Below are 14,692 nucleotides of genomic sequence, written 5' to 3'. Positions count from 1 at the left end.
GTGATCTGCTACTCAGCAGGTATCCAACGAGGCAGCACGTCTAGCTCAGTCGGTAGAGCATGAGACTCTTAATCACAGGGTCGTGGGTTCGCGCCCTACGCTGGGCGGAACGGAATATTTTTCCGCTGCAGATGTAAATTACCGATTTTCTGATTAACGTGATGTAATGGAAATAGCAACTTTAAAATTTGCCTACGTCTCCATCAGTCGCAAGAAAACTGTATTTGAAGGTGAAGGTGATTATGTAGACATGTGTGAAAGTCATGTTCTGAAGTGCAGGTGGTTTTGTTTGGAGAGAACATCGGCTACGTGTGAGATGTGTAGCCAAGCAGTAATGGGTCGCCATAGCTGCAAGTATTAGTCGAAAATATGAAGTGTTGTCAGCTGAAGTCTGATGATTCAGACGACCGTACGGACGAAGTACGCAAAAGTTCCGCTAGGCCGCGCCTCTTTAGATAAGTGGTAGAGCACTGGTCTAGTAACCCAGGAGTCGTGAGTTCCATCCACACAGGAGGAAGACGAATTTTGGAAATCAGTTGCGCGTCATGGCCGTATAACAAACATTATCTGCGATGACGAACAATTAGCGAGAGGCGTTTTACTAAGAATTACTCTCAGATGTGATTAAGGCGAATGGCGCAGATAAAGCATTTGCCAAAGCGGTACGGCATAAGGTGGGACGAGGCAGTCTGAATTACATTTTATAGGTGTATTTCTCACAAATCTCTGAGCCTCCCCCGGTCGTCGTCGCCGCCGCCGCTTCTGCAGAAGTAGCAAATGGCCATCGTAGCAAATGCGGTGAGGGACACCCTGCCATCGATTCCGAATGCGCAAAGTGTGTGGTCTTGTTTTCTTGTCTATTTTTGGTCGGTCTCGTAAGAGGTTGAATGTAACGAATGGGTGGGAAAGAGTAAGGGGCAGCGGCTGTGTGGTACGAAAACACAATTCCTCAGGGGGTGTGAGCGTTTCGAGATGAGTCGTATATAAGTTAGACTTGGTCGTCAGTGACCTTGTGGCCTAATGGATAAGGCGTCGGACTTCGGATCCGAAGAATGCAGGTTCGGATCCTATAATGGTCGTGTTTTTCCAGTTCTGAAAAAGAAACATACCGTCTTAAAGTAGCAATTGTGCAGTACGAAACCGTCTGAATGTTGCTGTTGACCATTTTGTGCTTGGAGATGGTCTTGAGCTTGAAACACACACAACAAGCCCGGTGTTAACTAGCGATATGGTCGGCAGAGTGCCCTCACCGCGACGTTTAACTGGCACTTGCACATCTAAAACAACGTCGGAAAGTAACTCGTTTGGCTTTTGAGTCATGTCAAGTATGTGTGTTAATTTTGCGTCGCTAGCTCTGCAGATTGTCATGCAATTCCTTTACCTCTCAGAAATGATTATGAAATAAAAGTGAAGTACGTGACGAGTGTGACGTTAGGAAACCATTAGGCAGCATGGAGAGATTCAGTATGGGACCAACCAACCCAAACGAGTACTGTGTGATCTGCTACCCAGCAGGTATCCAACGAGGAAGCACGGCTAGCTCAGTCGGTAGAGCATGAGACTCTTAATCACAGGGTCGTGGGTTCTAGCCCTACGCTGGGCGGAACGGAATTTATCTCCGCTGCAGATGTAAATTACCGATTTTCTGATTAACGTGATGTAATGGAAATAGCAACTTTAAAATTTGCCTACGTCTCCATCAGTCGCAAGAAAACTGTATTTGAAGGTGAAGGTGATTTTGTAGACATGTGTGAAAGTCATGTTCTGAAGTGCAGGTGGTTGTGTTTGGAGAGAACATCGGCTACGTGTGAGATGTGTAGCCAAGCAGTAATGGGTCGCCATAGCTGCAAATATTAGTCGAAAATATGAAGTGTTGTCAGCTGAAGTCTGATGATTCAGACGACCGTACGGACGAAGTACGCAAAAGTTCCGCTAGGCCGCGCCTCTTTAGATAAGTGGTAGAGCACTGGTCTAGTAAACCAGGAGTCGTGAGTTCCATCCTCACAGGAGGAAGACGAATTTTGGAAATCAGTTGCGCGTCATGGCCGTATAGCAAACAGTATCTGTGATGACGAACAGTTAGCAAGAGGCGTTTTATTAAGAATTACTCTCAGATGTGATTAAGGCGAATGGCGCAGATAAAGCATTTGCCAAAGCGGTACGGCATAAGTTGGGACGAGGCAGTCTGAATTACATTTTATAGATGTATTTCTCACAAACGTTCAAGCCTTCTGCGGGCGTCGTCGTCGTCGTGGTCTTCGTCGCCGCCGCCGCCGCTTCTGAAGAAGTAGCAAGTGGCCATCGTAGCAAATGCGGTGAGGGACACCCTGCCATCGATTCCGAATGCGCAAAGTGTGTGGTCTTGTTTCCTTGTCTATTTTTGGTCGGTCTCGTAAGAGGTTGAATGTAACGAATGGGTGGGAAAGAGTAAGGGGCAGCGGCTGTGTGGAACGAAAACACAATTCCTCAGGGGGTGTGAGCGTTTCGAGATGAGTCGTATATAAGTTAGACTTGGTCGTCAGTGACCGTGTGGCCTAATGGATAAGGCGTCGGACTTCGGATCCGAAGATTGCAGGTTCGAATCCTGTGATAGTCGTGTTTTTCCAGTTCTGAAAAAGAAACATACCGTTGTAATGTAGCAATTGTGCAGTACGAAACCGTCTGAATGTTGCTGTTGACCATTTTGTGCTTGTAGATGGTCTTGAGCTTGAAACACACACACAACAAGCCCGGTGTTAACTAGAGAAATGGTCGACAGAGTGCCCTCACCGCGAGGTTTAACTGGCACTTGCACATCTAAAACAACGTCGGAAAGTAACTCGTTCGGCTTTTGAGTCACGTCAAGTATGTGTGTTAATTTTGACGACGCTAGCTCTGCAGATTGTCGTGCAACTCCTTTACGTCTCAGAAATGATTATGAAATAAAAGTGAAGTACGTGACGAGTGTGACGTTAGGAAAACATTAGGCAGCATGGAGAGATTCTGTATGGGACCAACCAACCCAAACGAGTACTGTGTGATCTGCTACCCAGCAGGTATCCAACGAGGCAGCACGTCTAACTCAGTCGGTAGAGCATGAGACTCTTAATCACAGGGTCGTGGGTTCGCGCCCTACGCTGGGCGGAACGGAATATTTTTCCGCTGCAGATGTAAATTACCGATTTTCTGATTAACGTGATGTAATGGAAATAGCAACTTTAAAATTTGCCTACGTCTCCATCAGTCGCAAGAAAACTGTATTTGAAGGTGAAGGTGATTTTGTAGACATGTGTGAAAGTCATGTTCTGAAGTGCAGGTGGTTTTGTTTGGAGAGAACATCGGCTACGTGTCAGATGTGTAGCCAAGCAGTAATGGACCGCCATAGCTGCAAATATTACTCGAAAATATGAAGTGTTGTCAGCTGAAGTCTGATGATTCTGACGACCGTACGGACGAAGTTCGCAAAAGTTCCGCTAGGCCGCGACTCTTTAGCTCAGTGGTAGAGCACTGGTCTAGTAAACCAGGAGTCGTGAGTTCCATCCTCACAGGAGGAAGACGAATTTTGGAAATCAGTTGCGCGTCATGGCCGTATAGCAAACAGTATCTGTGATGACGAACAATTAGCGAGAGGCGTATTATTAAGAATTACTCTCAGATGTGATTAAGGCGAATGGCGCAGATAAAGCATTTGCCAAAGCGGTACTGGATAAGGTGGAAGAGGCAGTCTGAATTACATTTTATAGATGTATTTCTCACAAATCTCTGAGCCTCTCGCGGTCGTCGTCGTCGTTGTCGTCGTCGCCGCCGCCGCTTCTGCAGCAGTAGCAAATGGCCATCGTAGCAAATGCGGCGAAGGACACCCTGCCATCGATTCCGAATGCGCAAAGTATGTGGTCTTGTTTTCCTGTCTATGTTGGGTCGGTCTCGTAAGAGGTTGAATGTAAGGAATGGGTGGGAAAGAGTAAGGGGCAGCGGCTGTGTGGAACGAAAACACAATTCCTCAGGGGGTGTGAGCGTTTCGAGATGAGTCGTATATAAGTTATACTTGGTCGTCAGTGACCGTGTGGCCTAATAGATAAGGCGTCGGACTTCGGATCCAAAGATTGCAGGTTCGAATCCTGTCACGGTCGTGTTTTTCCAGTCCTGAAAAACAAACATACCGTTTTAATGTAGCAATTGTGTAGTACGGAACCGTCTGAATGTTGCTGTTGACCATTTTGTGCTTGGAGATGGTCTTGAGCTTGAAACACACACAACAAGACCGGTGTTAACTAGCGAAATGGTCGGCAGAGTGCCCTCACCGCGAGGTTTGTCTGGCACTTGCACATCTAAAACAACGTCGGAAAGTAACTCGTTCGGCTTTTGAGTCACGTCCAGTATGTGTGTTGATTTTGACGCCGCTAGCTCTGCAGATTGTCATGCAATTCCTTTACCTCTCAGAAATGATTATGAAATAAAAGTGAAGTACGTGACGAGTGTGACGTTAGGAAAACATTAGGCAGCATGGAGAGATTCTGTATGGGACCAACCAACCCAAACGAGTACTGTGTGATCTGCTACCCAGGAGGTACCCAACGAGGCAGCACGGCTAGCTCAGTTGGTAGAGCATGAGTCTCTTAATCACAGGGTCGTGGGTTCGAGCCCTACGCTGGGCGGAACGGAATTTATCTCCGCTGCAGATGTAAATTACCGATTTTCTGATTAACGTGATGTAATGGAAATAGCAACTTTAAAATTTGCCTACGTCTCAATCAGTCGCAAGAACACTGTATTTGAAGGTGAAGGTGATTTTGTAGACATGTGTGAAAGTCATGTTCTGAAGTGCAGGTGGTTTTGTTTGGAGAGAACATCGGCTACATGTCAGATGTGTAGCCAAGCAGTAATGGGTCGCCATAGCTGCAAATATTTGTCAAGAATATGAAGTGTTGTCAGCTGAAGTCTGATGATTCAGACGACCGTACGGACGAAGTACGCAAAAGTTCCGCTACGCCGCCCCTCTTTAGCTCAGTGGTAGAGCACTGGTCTAATAAACCAGGAGTCGTGAGTTCCATCCTCACAGGAGGAAAACGAATTTTGGAAATCAGTTGCGCGTCATGGCCGTATAGCAAACAGTATCTGTGATGACGAACAATTAGCGAGAGGCGTTTTATTAAGAATTACTCTCAGATGTGATTAAGGCGAATGGAGCTGATAAAGCATTTGCCAAAGCGGTACGGCATAAGGTGGGACGAGGCAGTGTGAATTACATTTTATAGATGTATTTCTCACAAATCTCTGAGCCTGTCGTCGTCGTCGTCGTCGTCGCTTCTGCAGAAGTAGCAAATGGCCATCGTAGCAAATGCGGCGAGGGACACCCTGCCATCGATTCCGATTGCGCAAAGTGTGTGGTCTTGTTTTCCTGTCTATGTTTGGTCGGTCTCGTAAGAGGTTAAATGTAACGAATGAGTGGGAAAGAGTAAGGGTCTGCGGCTGTGTGGAACGAAAACACAATTCCTCAGGGGGTGTGAGCGTTTCGAGATGAGTCGTATATAAGTTATACTTGGTCGTCAGTGACCGTGTGGCCTAATGGGCAGTCGGCCTTTGGCTGTGGAGCGGTGCGGTACGTCCCGGCCGCTCCGTGTCGCGTTTCCGGGTGTGTTGTTGTTTACCGAGCCGACGCGCTAGTGTTACGTATTGCCGTCACGTTCCTGACACACGATGGCCCTTTCGTATAGGAAAGCCACGATCAAGCTGCAGTTCGACACTACGTACTCTAGACCCAAGACCCACGAAGTAGAGCGTTTTTTACGCGATGTGGTACATGTTGATCCTAACGAGCTGATCGGTATCCACTTATCTATTGTCTCCAGCGTCGTATATCTTAAGTTCACTGACGACGAAGCATGTGACAAACTTCTCAGACGCTCGACGGCAGGTTATCGGTTCTGCCACTCAGACGGAAACGTGGGTGTGGTGACGCTTCAACGTGCTGGATTGGGAATCCAAAATGTGCGCGTGTTTGAGCTCCCTTTTGAAGTTCCAGCGGATTTGGTCACACTTGCTCTTCGACCCTATGGAACAGTTCTCGGCCACACGGCCGAAAAATGGACGACCTTCGACACCTACCCTGTCCTTAACGGGGTGCGACAAGTCCGTATTGACCTGCATCGCCATATTCCTTCGTATCTCACGATCGCTGGTTGCAGGGCAATAATTATTTACGACGGTCAGCCGAGAACCTGCTCCGGTTGTGGCCAGACGGGACACATGCGTACCGAATGCCTGCAACGCCGTCTCGCGCAGACACCCTCGACCGACCAGATTCGCCCGTCGACACCGACCTCTCTGCCGATTACGTACGTTGCGGCGGCGAGACGGGAGACGCCAGCTGTATATGACGACCCCACTGTATTGGTGCGAGCTTTGGAGGACCCTGCAGTAGCTTCCACGGAGCCCCAAGCGTCTTTTAGTGCTGATGCTACTGATGTCCTTTCGTCGGACCCCGGCGCACCGTCACAACGGCTCGCCGACGGTGAGATGGAAGTTGAAGCACAGGATGCAGCGTCCTCCCCTTGCCCTACGTCGGAAACAGAGGCGCGGCAGCGTAAGCAGAAATCACCCAAGAGTCATAAGAAGCGGCGCAAGACAACCGACGACGTAGAACAGCCCGAGGCGACACCGCTGGATGACGAGGTGCCTCAACCGCTCCACCGCGCAGACACAGGCGACCCTACCGTCTCACACGGTTCGACGTCTTCTCCCACTACCGCTGGGTCTGGACCACATGGGGATGCGGGAGATCACCGCAGCTCCGACACCGGGGATGCTCCCTTGCCTCCGTCTGCCTCTCGAGATCCAGTGGTGTCAACGTCCCTGGGCGACTGGGCGCAGGAGATGGAGTTGCAGGATGCGTTTCAGAACCAAGACGATGCACCGATGCCGATGGCAGCGTCTACGCGGCCGGCGACAGACGCCTAGGACGGCATGAGCACCTCTCGTCGCTGCCTAGCACTTCGCAAGAACGGCGCTCCACGTCACGACTACTGCCCTCCTGTCATACCATGGTCACCTCCCGAGACTTGATGGACCAGGCATACCGCCTCGCCACGATCAACGGCAATGGCAGTACATCTGATGTCAAGACCCGTATGCTGAAGGATACGTTACGCGCTGCGGATCTGGACGTTGTTTTCCTTCAAGAAGTCCGATCAGGACTCTGTCTCGATGCCTACGGATATGACGCCTACACTATGCCTGCAGATGTGATCGGCGGATGTACGGCGATTCTACTGCGGCAAGGGATAATGGCCACTGATGTCTCCTATTTACCGTCGGCCCGGGGGGTCGCACTCACGATTGGTACAGTACGTCTGGTGAACTTATATGCTCCTTCAGGCACCGGCAAAAGGAGAGAACGGCGCACCTTTTTTGCCGAAGATATAGCCCCTCTCTTCCAGGGCAATACCGACCACTTGGTAGTAGGCGGCGATTTTAATTGTGTGCTCCGCCCATCCGACCAGGAGCCACACTATACCACCTGCCCGGCACTCCAGGCACTTGTACAGGACTTGGCCTTGTTGGACACCTGGATCATCCAACACGGCGACCGTCGAGCACACACCTACTTTACTAGTCACTCCGCGAGCCGTTTGGATCGAGTCTACGTCACCCGCGGCCTACGATCGGCCGTTGTCGACGCTGAGATGTGGCTGGCAGAGTTCACGGATCACCTCGCATATGTGTGTACTCTCACCCTTCCCCGCCAGCGCGTCCGCCGAAGTAGGGGTCCGTGGCGCCTCAATGTGGCCCTTCTTGATGAGATAAATTGCAGACGAGCAGTCGAGTCCACATGGAGCAATTGTCACCGGCGTTTACCCGCCTACCGTTCTGTACTTCAATGGTGGTTACGGTGTGCAAAACCCACACTGTGCCGAACATTAGTCAGCTATGGACGCGACCGTTCTCGCTGGTATACTGCGACTACTGATTTTTACTATACTGCGCTACGCGAACTGGCTGTACAACCGCCGTCGCCATAGCGACTATCAGCAGTACAACGCGTCAAGGCACAATTGCTTCGTATCAACGCCGTACGTCTTGCGGGTGTGCGGGTGCGAGCGAGGACGACTGATGATGTTCGTGGTGAACGACCTTCCCTCCACCATATCATTCAAGAACGCCGAAGACGCAAGAGGCAGCTCATTACCGAGGTTGAGACGGAGGACGGGCGACGCGTTGACGCACAAATGGATATCGTCCGAGCGTTCACACAGTCATATAAACTTCTTTACGAGAGGGAGTCCCACATGAATGTAGGGGTCAGGGAAGTCCTATCTGACCTACCAGTCTCTCGGAACCTACAAGATGATGCTACGCTCTTGTCGGCGGTGACTTTGGAAGAACTGCGAGAGGCTCTGTTGCGTGGCTCTCCCAACAAAACGCCTGGCCCTGACGGCCTCCCTCTTGAATTTTACAAGCGGTTCTTTGATCTCATGGGCCCAATGTGGGTCAGGATGTACAGTGAACTCCTGGACGCCGATTTTCAGGTACCATCTGACTTTACTGAGGGTCTCTTGATCCCTGTGCCCAAACCCGGCGGAGGCCGTCGCCCTCTTGATTTTCGCCCGTTGACAATGCTAAACACTGACTATAAGCTGTTGACACGCATGCTCCGTGAGAGGCTCACACCTACGGTAATGTCGGCCATTCACACTGATCAAACCTGCCTCAGGGGCGACACTAATGTGTTTACGACTTTAAGCACCTATAGAGATGTGGTGGCGCTCATGCAAACTGGCCGCCTCCAAGGCGCTCTTGTTGCGCTGGACTTCGACCATGCTTTCGACCGCGTTAACCATGGTTTCCTGCGTACTGTTATGGAACACATCGGTGTCCCGCGTCTGACGACGTCTGTTGTGCTTCGATTGATCCATGGGGCTGTCACGAGGATTATGATCAACGGCTGTCGGTCCGCCCCCATCCGTGTTAACAGGTCCGTCCGGCAGGGTTGTCCTCTTTCTGCCATGCTCTTCGCCGTTGCCCTCGAACCAGCTCTTCACGGACTACGGCGACGCTTAGAAGGACTTACCCTCCGTTCCGTAACCTTTCGATGTGGTGCATACGCTGACGATGTGATGTTCTTAGCACGGTCTGGTGATGAAATACACACGGCGTTTTCCTGGCTCCACCAGTATGGGGCGGTGGCAGGCAGTGTGCTAAACCTTCGGAAATCACGCTACATGGAGGTAGGACGAGGAATGCCTGCAGGTCTGGCCGTACCTCTGACAAAGGTCCCGATGCTCAAGTGTTTAGGGATATCACTCCATCGACAAATACAACGCACGGCGGCTTTTACGTATCGTATGGTCTTACGACGACTCCGTTTAGAGGCTCGTCTCAATAAATTCAGATCATTGAACATTTTGCAACGCGCCCAATACGTTAATGTGTACATGGCTTCTCACCTTAACCATTACGCCCATGTACTGCCGATAACGGACACGATGGCTTCCAGGATACAGGCAGTGTTTGGACACGTGGTGAACGATGGTGCTGTTTTCAAGATCCGTTTTGTTACGCTTACTTTACCCTTCGACAAAGGCGGTGTTGGACTCACTCACGTCAAACACAGAGCGCTGGCACTGTATCTCTGTTCCATGAGGCGACTCTGGCTTTCACCAACAGCCAGTCTCCCCGGCCTAATGATTGAAGAAGTGGCCCCACGTACACTGTACCCACCGGTACCAGTTGGACATTTATCGCCCTCGCTGTCACACATTAGAACGTTTTTCGTAGAGCATAGCTATGTGTTGCGGGTTATATCGGAGACACGGAATCCGACAGCGAAGACTTATTATAGTGCTCTCCAGCACTGGACTCCGGATAACGACATTGTACGGCGCCACCCTACGGTCGACTGGCCACGAGTATGGCGAGCCATCCACGCGCCGTTCCTGTCTACTTTCGTGTGGTCGAGGTGGTATGTGGTCGTTAACGAGAAACTTCCAACCCGACAACGGCTGCATGCCATTCACCTAATTGACGACCCTGTGTGCCCCCATTGCACGACGTTAGACACGGACGAACATAGACTGAAATGTGGCCCCGCGCGTGAGTGCTGGAAACTGATCCGGCAGATCCTGGCTTTCCTGCTCCGCCGCCCCTACGTTTCGATTTTACCCCAAGAACTCTTTCATCCCAACGCTGTCTATTTCCCTATGACCCGGATGAATTCGGTTAATTGGGTACGAGGAATGGCGATACACTACATATACCGCGATGGAGACAAAGACGTCCTCGATTTATGGTACTATATGATCGACGAGTTTCTGGTCTTAACGAACAGACAGGATTACCGGAACATTTTTGCGAACTATTTGGGTTCGTCATTCATGGACCCACCACCCAGCTGGGGTGTGCCGGGTGTGAGAAGACATTAACTTGTAGATGTGATCTTTCCACGATTCCCCTATGGTAACAGAAACAGTCTCTGACAGTGTGCAGCGGCCCCGGGCGCTCCAACGATTGGTGGCTGGTGATGTCCAATGCAATGACGACCGCCCGTTCCTGGCCGCCCGCCTAGCAATGTGACCGCGGCGAGCAAGATGGCCCTTTTTAGTTCACTTTATTGGCAACTTTTTGCGCATGGCTGCCTTGTTTTTTTTATGCATTCTCAAAAAAAAAATGTAGTTAGTAGTTTGTGAAATAAGCATTGTAGGCTGTGATTATATTTTTGTTGAGCTTAATAGTTAGTGTGTGTAGAAACACTATTTTCTTTAAGTATTAGTTGACATATTTCTGTACATGGTATTTGCATAAGTGCCTTAGTACAACTTCAGTTTTGTGGCTTTGTCATGGCATTTCCATGAAAGTAACCAAAAAGATGGGAGGTTATTTTATGCACAGACTGATTTTTCTTTTCTTTTTTGTAATATTTTTATAAAAAAAAACAAGTGGTCGTTCGGTAGCGTTTTCGCTTCCCACGCCTGGGTTCCCGGATTCGATTCCCGGCGGGGTCAGGGATATTCTCAAATAAAAAAAAGTAAAAAAAAATTAAATAAAAAAAAAATGGATAAGGCGTCGGACTTCGGATCCGAAGATTGCAGGTTCAAATCCTGTCACGGTCGTGTTTTTCCAGTTCTGAGAAACAAACATACCGTTTTAATGTAGCAATTGTGCAGTACGAAACCGTCTGAATGTTGCTGTTGACCATTTTGTGCTTGGAGATGGTCTTGAGCTTGAAACACACACAACAAGACCGGTGTTAACTAGCGAAATGGTCGGCAGAGTGCCCTCACCGCGAGGTTTGACTGGCACTTGCACATCTAAAACAACGTCGGAAAGTAACTCGTTCGGCTTTTGAGTCACGTCAGGTATGTGTGTTAATTTTGGCGACGCTAGCTCTGCAGATTGTCATGCAATTCCTTTACCTCTCAGAAATGATTATGAAATAAAAGTGAAGTACGTGACGAGTGTGACGTTAGGAAAACATTAGGCAGCATGGAGAGATTCTGTATGGGACCAACCAACCCAAACGAGTACTGTGTGATCTGCTACCCAGGAGGTACCCAACGAGGCAGCACGGCTAGCTCAGTCAGTAGAGCATGAGACTATTAATCATAGGTTCGTGGGTTCGAGCCCTACGCTGGGCGGAACGGAATTTTTCTCCGCTGCAGATGTAAATTACCGATTTTCTGATTAACGTGATGTAATGGAAATAGCAACTTTAAAATTTGCCTACGTCTCAATCAGTCGCAAGAAAACTGTATTTGAAGGTGAAGGTGATTTTGTAGACATGTGAAAGTCATGTTCTGAAGTGCAGGTGATTTTGTTTGGAGAGAACATCGGCTACGTGTCAGATGTGTAGCCAAGCAGTAATGGGTCGCCATAGCTGCTAATATTAGTCAAAAATATGAAGTGTTGTCAGCTGAAGTCTGATGATTCAGACGACCGTGCGGCGAAGTACGCAAAAGTTCCGCTAGGCCGCGCCTCTTTAGCTCAGTGGTAGAGCACTGGTCTAGTAAACCAGGAGTCGTGAGTTCCATCCTTACAGGAGGAAGACGAATTTTGGAAATCAGTTGCGCGTCATGGCCGTATAGCAAACAGTATCTGTGATGGCGAACAATTAGCGAGAGGCGTTTTATTAAGAATTACTCTCAGATGTGATTAAGGCGAATGGCGCTGATAAAGCATTTGCCAAAGCGGTACGGCACATTCTTCGGCGGACCTCGGAAGAGTTCCGCCTTTCGATACCTTGCAGAGTACTGCTACGTATCGAAGTGTTAGGGCTTCGCAGAAGTCGCAGTCGCAGTCGCAGTCGCAGTCGCAGTCGCAGTTCCGGAACCGCCAGCAGCAGCAGCAGCAGCAGCAGCAGCAGCAGTTTCCAGTGCCGCCAGTTTTGCAGTAGCAGTCGTCGCCGGACCCAGCCGCAGCTTCCGGACCCAGCCGCCGCCGCCGCCGCCGCCGCCGCAGCTTCCGGCCCCCGCCGCCGCCGCCGCCGCCGCCGCCGCCGCAGCTTCCGGCCCCCGCCGCCGCCGCCGCCGCCGCCGCCGCCAGGACCCAGTGCTTCGTCTTCCTCTCCTGCTTTCGTTGTCGTCGCTTTTCTCGTCTTCGTCTTTGCCTTCATCCTTTCGCTCCTCGACGTCTCTCATCTGTCATCTGTAATCTGTTCCTGACTTTGTCCCTTGTCTGTCCCCATTCTTCTTTTCTGTGTTTCCAGTTTTCCTTACTGCCATCATGACCACCCCCACCACCACCGCCACTACCACCGCCATCGTCTATACGACGCCCTCCCTCGCTGCCACTACTCTTACTTGGTGTGCTCAGTCGCCCCCGTCCTACTATATCCCGCCCCTCCTCACCCTTCCCACCCCAGCTCCCTTTGTCGCCCCATCCCCTGCTCCTTCTCCCCAAGCCTCCACACACGACCCCTTTCCCCCACTCCCCCACACCACTCATGCGGCCCCTGCCAGGGTTGTATCTCGTCGGGCTACGACCCATGCCGCACCATCGCCGGCGCCAGCACCACCACCTGCAGCAGCGCCACAACCAGCAGCAGCACCAACAGCAGCACCAACAGCAGCACCAGCACCAGCACCGACACCGGGACCTGCCGCTTCCCGTCATCTCCCCGTCACTCCTGTGCCCCACACCTCCTCCCATCCTGTCCCCGCTGTTAAGCGTCCCAGTGGCACCCCCGCCTCCTCTGCACCCAAGAAGTCCCAGCATCTTCCCCCTCCCCCACCCCTAGATGCCATGGATGTCTCCCCTCCAGCCCCCTCTACTTCCTCTTCTAACTCCCCCTCCTACAGGTATCTCCTCTCCCGTCCTGATCCCTCTCTCCTGGAGGCCCGCAACCTGACCTTGCTCCTCCGCCAATACTTCCCTGCAGCCCCCATCTCCCTTCTTACCCCCCGTAGGGACTCTGTCTTGATCACCTCCCCAAGCCCTACCCTACACTCCGACATCCTCTCCCGAATTCCTCTCACCCGATTTGGACCTAATGCCTCCCTTGCCCCTGCTCCTTCCCCTTCCTCCCCCCGTCAACCCCAACCCCCACGTCGCCCGCCGACCCTCACCGCCGTGATCACTCGGCTTAGCCCGACGATCACGGAGGAAGAGGTGCTGGCGGAGTTGAAGGCCCACCCGTACCTGGAGGTGCGAGCTGTTCGCCGCATTTTCAACTCTGCGGGCCCCACTCGCCTTATGCGAGTTTTCTCCGAACACGCTCCCTCCATCGACCATCTCCTTAAGGAGGGTGCCCTCCTCTTCCACCGCCGGTATAAGGTTGACCCCTCCCGCTCCCCACCACAATCCATTCGCTGCCAGAGGTGTCTGCGTTATAACGCACACCCAACATCAGAGTGCCGCGAGGCCCCAGTCTGCCCGCATTGTAAGCAAGCGCACTTCCTCCGGCAGTGCCCCAACCTTCAGTCTCCTCCCTCCTGCAATACCTGCAACCTCCAACACCCTACCTACTCCCAGAAATGCAAGGCTCGACCTCCTCCATCCGCTCCTGAACTCACTGTTCCTCTCCGCCCTTTGGATGACCCCACCCCTCCTGGCAATTCCCTCCGTCCTCCCCCCACCGCAGAGGACATCATCAGGTTCGTCACAATAGTGCTCCAGAACGTCCATCCCTTTCAGCGTCCCCACACCCTCCACCAGATTTCCCTCGCTGCCCGTTCCGTGTTCCACCTCAACACCTACGCCACCTATTCCCACAACCAGGCCCATTTCACCTTCTCCCGTCTCGACACCCTCGTTTAAATTCCCATTATGGCACGACAGCACCGTATCCTGTTCAATAACATCCGCTCCCTTCCCACCAACAAGCACCTCCTTATGCATACCCTTACGACCCACCGTGTGGATGCCTTCCTTCTGAACGAAACCTTTCTTCAGCCCCACCACACCGTCCACACCTCGCCCTACCTCCTTCACCGGTCTGACAATCCACTCCAGATAGCGCGTGGCGGAGTTGCCATTGGCCACCACCGCCAGATCCCTGTCCGGCTCCAACCCCTCCTTCCTGACCCCACGGAACACTTGATCCTTAGTCTCTTCTTCCCCGGCCTTACCCTTACCTGTGCCACCATCTATGTCCGCCCCGCTGCACCTATTCCTTTCGACTTCCTTTCCCACATCGACCGTACCTTCTCCTCCTACGTGATCGCCGCCGACCTTAACATCCATAGTCGTTCTGCCGCCCAGTTACGGCGGTGGCATCGGTTCC

At 51.5% G+C, this 14,692-nt stretch overlaps 5 non-coding genes across 5 annotated transcripts; all 5 read left to right on the top strand.

Moving 5' to 3' along the window:
- The first annotated feature begins 1,530 nt into the window (after positions 1–1,530).
- Positions 1,531–1,603, top strand: Trnak-cuu (transfer RNA lysine (anticodon CUU)). The gene has a single exon. It is a non-coding gene; the product is annotated as a tRNA-Lys (tRNA).
- A 920-nt stretch (positions 1,604–2,523) lies between these two features.
- Positions 2,524–2,596, top strand: Trnar-ucg (transfer RNA arginine (anticodon UCG)). Its single transcript has one exon. It is a non-coding gene; the product is annotated as a tRNA-Arg (tRNA).
- Positions 2,597–4,036: 1,440 nt separating this feature from the next.
- Trnar-ucg (transfer RNA arginine (anticodon UCG)) lies at positions 4,037–4,109 on the top strand. The gene has a single exon. It is a non-coding gene; the product is annotated as a tRNA-Arg (tRNA).
- A 452-nt stretch (positions 4,110–4,561) lies between these two features.
- Trnak-cuu (transfer RNA lysine (anticodon CUU)) lies at positions 4,562–4,634 on the top strand. Its single transcript has one exon. It is a non-coding gene; the product is annotated as a tRNA-Lys (tRNA).
- Positions 4,635–4,972: 338 nt separating this feature from the next.
- Positions 4,973–5,044, top strand: Trnai-aau (transfer RNA isoleucine (anticodon AAU)). Its single transcript has one exon. It is a non-coding gene; the product is annotated as a tRNA-Ile (tRNA).
- The last annotated feature ends 9,648 nt before the right edge of the window (positions 5,045–14,692 follow it).

This window comes from Schistocerca gregaria, chromosome 3 (assembly GCF_023897955.1).
Source record: "Schistocerca gregaria isolate iqSchGreg1 chromosome 3, iqSchGreg1.2, whole genome shotgun sequence".
In the NCBI taxonomy this organism is placed as follows: Eukaryota; Metazoa; Arthropoda; class Insecta; order Orthoptera; family Acrididae; genus Schistocerca; species Schistocerca gregaria.
Note: the sequence above shows the minus strand (reverse complement) of the source record. Positions and strands in the feature narration are given on the sequence as shown.